We start from the raw sequence: 6126 nt of genomic DNA, 5'->3' as shown, positions 1-6126 counted from the left end.
CTTAGATTTGGCAGGCCTTGCTACCTTTTCTAACCTTGATGATCTCTTTTTCACTCTGAATGGCCCATCGAGCCATCAAATTCCACTGTTTGGCCTACACAGCCTGTTGAAGATGGCAGGGATGAGTCAGGGCTAACCAGAAAGTCCTATGCCTGCTTGCAGATGCCCAGCGGTCTGTGCTGGCTAGCAGGAGTTCCTGGAGTCAGGGTCAAAGAGAAGAGCATCTCTTACCTCAAACTGCTGTATTGGGAACTGCAGCAAACTGCCAAATCATGTCCAGATGGCAGTGTCCAGAGTTACAGCCAGAGACACATCATAAAAGATGCTTCAGAGCAACGTGTGTATGGGAGTGGGAGGGAAGGGAGTCAAGGGTATATGTTTATCCAAGAGACTCAGAGAGCAAGGTAAGATGACACAATGTAATAGTAGACCAGAACGAGAGCATGAGAGATAGTTTAGAAAAATGCCTGAGGCTGGATGATGAGTCTTTTCATGTTCAGATTGCACTTGTGTGAGTGAACTAGGTTCATTCAAAGGAGATGGGATTAAGTAGGCAGCCCCCGTCCAGTTGTGTCCATTGTCCATACTCCTCTGATAATTTCATCTAGGATTTCATTATGGGTTGAATTGTGTCCCCCCCAAAATTCATATACTGAAGTCCTAACCCCCAGTACCTCAGAATGTGAACTTATTTGGAAATAGGGCTTTTGCAGATGAGGTCATACTGGAGTGGAGTATGTCCCTAAGTCCAATATGACTAATGTTCTTGAAAAAAGGGATATTTGGACATAGATGTGCACACAAGGAGAAAGCCACGTGAAGATGAAGGCAGAGATGGGGGTGATGTGTCTACAAGCCAAGAAATGACAAAAATTGCCAGCAAACCATCAGAAGCTAGGGGAATGGCATTGACTAGATTATCCCTCACAGCCCTCAGAAGGAACCATCCCTGCCAACACCTAGCTTCTTTAGCTGCCTATAATAAAATGAGAGATGAGACAGATGAACTAAAGAATGAATTCATCAGTTTTTGAACGGAATTTGGGGAAAATATAAAGGGCCCAGATCAGTCCTTTCAACCAGCAGAGTTGGCAAATTTAAAAAAGTTCTCAGAGGGGCCTGCCCTGGGGTGTAGCTGTTAAGTTTGGTGTGTTCCACTTTAGTGGCTCAGGTTCACAGGTTTGGATCCCGGGCACTGACCTACACCACTTGTCAGCCACGCTGTGGCAGCAATTCACATATAGCATAGATGAAGATTGGCACAGATGTTAGCTCAGGGCTAATCTTCCTTAGGAAAAAAAAAAAGTCCTCAGGCCAAAGACCAAATCCAGAATGGTACTATAAGATACTTTGTAAGGACCATGGAAAGTATAAAGGAAGATAAAGAAAGGGTGAACTTTCAGACAGAAAAAGCCTTCTAGGATTTTAACAGTGTGGCTGGCAGATCTTCTTCATTAAACAATTGGCCTTTAAAGAATCTTAAGAGTATTGTCTCAGGGAGCCTCACAGGTATCCCAAGACAGTGAAGGGCTTATCTTAAAGAAATTTGTCTAATGGAGTGAACCACCAAAATCTTTATAGACAACCCATACAGTGTTTAAGAGAATTTTTCTCACAGAAACAGTGCCAGCTTGAACTAAAAGAGACAAAGAGTTCAAAATGAAAGAGACCTTCAGAGCTCTAAAAGTCACAGGCATGAAACAGGCTGGGAAGCCACTTGGTCACACATTCCATTTTCTTATGGAAAAAGAAGGATAATTCAAGGGGCAGAACCAAGAGCTCAGAGAGCAGACTGAAAAGTCACAGGCATGAAATAGGCTGGGAAGCCACTTGGTCACACATTCCATTTTCTTATGGAAAAAGAAGGATAATTCAAGGGGCAGAACCGAAAGCTCAGAGAGCAGACTGAAAAGCCACAGAGAGTAACTCCTAGGGAGAAAGACTGAACTTCAGTCAGGAACTGGCAACAGGAATCCAGCAGGATTTCAGAATTGCTGTGGACCAGTGACTTCCGTGTCCTTCCATTTTCCCGCGTTTTTGAGCAGGAGTATCTCTAATGGTTATCTTATGCCTGTCCAGTCATTGAAAGTTGGGTGTGTCCAGGCCGACGGCTTGACTGTTCAGTTCACAGGTCTTCAGATTTAAGAGGAACCCAACACAAGCAGCTCAGCCTAAGAAAGTGCACCTTCAGGATCCTCATTTGCGAAAGGACCTGACTTGGATGATAAGACATCCAACCACAAGCCCGAGCCTGGCGCCACATAGATGAGACTTTCTGGAAGGTTTGGGAAGGGTTAAGTATCTTTTGCATGTGGGAGGAATGTAAATAATTACTGTCCAGAGAATAGACTTTGCTGATTTTAAAGCATGTTTCCAAACTATTTGGGACTCGTCCCACTGAGAAGAGGGCTCTATGTCCCTTCCCCTTAAATATGGGCTGAACTCAATGGCACCAAGTGAATGCCATATTAAGTGATGCTACAATACTGAGACTAGGTCAGAGGAAGCCATGAAGCTTCTATGTGTTTCTCTTGGGACACACAGTTTTGAAACCCTGATGCACCATGTGAGAAGTCTGACTACCCTGAAAACACCATGCTATAAAGAAGCCCAAGCCCCGGGGAGAGGCCATGTGTATATGTTGACAGCCACCACTGGAGGACCTGGCTGACTGCCAGCATCACCTACAGACATGTGAGTGAAAACATCTCCATGTGATTCCAGCTCCAGCCACTGAAGCAACCCTAGCCTTCGAGTCTTCCATGTTGAGACCCCAGGCATCACAGAGCAGAGACAAGACATCTTTGTTGTGCCTCGTCCGTATTTTGACCCACAAAAATCTGTGATCGTGATAATTGTTTTTTGGGCAGCAATATTAATAGGGACAAATGATATTATTGTGTGAGAGTATAGGGAATTGGTTTTATTGTGAAAAGTTAAAAAGATACAGAAAGCTATAGAAAATTATGAAATGAAAATCTTACAGCTACCATCTAACTTGATCTGCCATATTTACTTTAGTTTTTTTTAAATAATAAATTATTATAAACACAGTTGAAGCCCCTTCTTTACTCTTTGCAGATATCATGCCCCGTCTTTCTCCCTAGAGGCAATTGAATTTGCTCTTTGTCATTTCCATGCAGTTTTTATATTATTATTACATAGAAAATTATCAAAAATAATTTGGAATGTTTTGCTTTATTTTAAACTTTATATAAATGGTATCATACAGTGTTCTACATTTTGAAACTAGCTTTTCACACTCAACATCATCTTTTTTGGAGTTATGTTTACATCTTTAGCTCTTGTTTATTAATTTTCATTGCCGAGTAGTATTCCATTGTATGCATATATGATAGTTTGTTTATGCAATCTATAGAAGATGGACATTTAGGTTGTTTGCAATGTTTTTCTGTTAGAAACAATGCTGCAACAAATAGTTTTGTGCATGTCCCTTTGCACATATGTGCAAACATTTACCTCAGTCATATACATAGAAGTGGAACTGCTGAGTTGAAGGATACTCACATTTCAGCTTCACTAACTTTATCCCAATTCACGGGCTGTGGCCAATGGTTTGACTGGATGGTCAGAAATTTGGAAGGAACATGACTGGATAATTGGTGACAAGAAAATTTGGGGAAGCGTATGGATAGACCTCTCTGAATGGTCAAAAAATGTGAAGATATTTGTGTCCTATGTGAATCTTACCAAAGGGTGACCTCAACAGAGGAGGATTTTAATAATCAAGTGAGCAGGATGACCTGTCCTATGGATATAGACAGCCTCTTTCCACAGCCACCCCCTCATCGCCCAGTGAGCTCATGAACAAAGTGGTCATTGTGGCAGGGGTGGAGACTATGCACAGGCTCAGTAACATGGACTTCCATTCCCCAAGGCTGAGCTGGCTATGGCCACTGCTGAGTGCCCAATCTGCCAGCAAAAGAGACCAACACTGAGCCCCCAATATGATGTCATTCTCCAGGGTGATCAGCCAGCTACCTGATGGCAGGTTGATTATATTGGACTGCTTCCATCATGGAAGGGGCAGCATTTTGTTCTTACTGGATGGACACTTACTCTGGGTACAGATTTTCCTTCCCTGCATGCAATGCTTTTGCCAGAACTACCATCTGTGGACTTACAGAATGTTTTATCCACCATCATGGTATTCCACACAGCATTGCTTCTGATCAAGAAACTCACTTCAGAGCAAAAGAAGTGTGGCAACGCAACCATGCTCATGGAATTCACTGATTTTGCCATGTTCTCCACCATCCTAAAGCAATTGGTTTGATAGAATGGTGGAATGGGCATTTGAAGACTCAGTTACAGTGCCAGCTAGATGGCAGTACATTGCAGAGCTGCAGAGCTGGGGCAAGGTTCTCCAGAAGCTATATATTCTCTGAATCAGCGTCTAATATATGCTGCTGTTCCTCCTATAGCCGGGATTCGTGGGTCCAAGAACCAGCGGTTGGAAATGGAAGTGACCTTACTCACAATTACCCCTAGTGACCCACCAGCAAATTTTCTGCTTCCTGTCTCCATGACATTATGCTCTGCTGGCGTAGAGATCTTAGCTCGAAAAGGAGGAATGCTTCCAGCAAAGATACACAACAATAATTCCATCGAACTGGAAGTTAAGATTGGAAGTATCACCTGGCCTCTTTAGGCTCTTGATGCCTCTGAATCAACAGGCAAAGAAGGGGGTTATTGTGTTGGCTGGGTTGATTGATCTTGACTACCAAGGGGAAATTGGACTACTATTCCACAATAGAGGTAAGAAAGAGTATGTCTGGAGTACAGGAGATCCCTTAGGGTGTCTCTTAGTATTACCATGTCTTGTGGTTAAGGTCAACGGAAAATTACAACAGCCCCACCCAGGCAGGACTACTAATGGCCCAGACCCTTCAGGAATGAAGGTTTGGGTCACCCACCATTTAAATAACCAGGACCAGCTGAGGTACTTTGCTGAAGGCAAAGGGAATCCAGAAAGGGTAGTGGAAGAAGGTGGTTATAAATACCAGCTGTAACTACATGACCAGTTACGGAAATGAGGACTGCAATTATTCTGAGTATTCCTTCTTGTTTTGTTATGAATGTTTGTGTGTGTGTATTATATATTATATCTTATATATTATTTATGTATATTTATATATAATAGCCTTGTTTTCTTCACTCTCTTATTCCCTTATCATGTAACATAAGATATACTAGATTTATATCATAGTATTTAAGTTATGGGATATCAAGGAGAACAGTAAACATCACACAAGGACTTTACCTCCTCTTCTGGGGAAGGGGTTAGGGTGTTTCCAGTTGTACGTAGGATAGTTGTATCATGTGTGGTGGAATTATGACCTTGTTGTATTTATTTGGAGATTAAGTACGGTTCCAAATTGACAAGGGATTGACTTGTGATGGTTAATTTTAAGCGTTAACTGGACTGGGCCACAGGGTGCTCAGATATTTGGTAATATATTATTCTGGGTGTGTCTGTAAGGATGTTTCTGGATGAGATTAACATGTGAATCAGTAGAATGAGTAAAGCAGATTGTCCTCTTCAATGTAGGTGGGCCTCATCTAATTGAAGGTCTGACTAGAACAAAAGGCTGAGTGAGAAAGAATTCTCTCTCTCTGGCTGTCTTTGAGCTGGGATACAGATCTTTTCCTGCCTTCAGACTAGAAATTACACCATCAGCTTTCCTGGTCTTAAGGTCTTCGGACTTGGACTAGAACTCTACCATCGCTCTCCTGGGCCTCCAGCTTGACAGCTGTAGATCTTGGACTTCTCAGCCTTCATAATCACATGAACCAGTTCCTTTATAGTAAATCTCTCTCTCTCTTCCTCTCTCTTTCTTTTTCTTCATGTATGTGTATCCTTATTGGTTCTGGTTCTCCGGAGAATCCAGACAAATGCACTAGATATTGCCAAATTACTCTCCAAAGTAGTATTGTGCCAATTTACAGGTCTACCTGCATGAGAATTCCTATTTTTTTACATCCTCATTGACGTTCAGGCTTTCTCCCTCTGTGAAGCATTTGTTTTGTCCTTTTTTTTCTATTAGATTTGTTCATTTCTTATTGAACATACACATACAAACATACATCTTAAACTAATTTTAT

The sequence above is a fragment of the Ceratotherium simum genome, chromosome 6 (genome assembly GCF_057802395.1).
Source record: "Ceratotherium simum simum isolate JZ-2026a chromosome 6, ASM5780239v1, whole genome shotgun sequence".
Taxonomy (NCBI): Eukaryota; Metazoa; Chordata; class Mammalia; order Perissodactyla; family Rhinocerotidae; genus Ceratotherium; species Ceratotherium simum.
The sequence above is the reverse complement of the archived record's forward strand: the minus strand, read 5'-3'. Positions refer to the sequence as shown.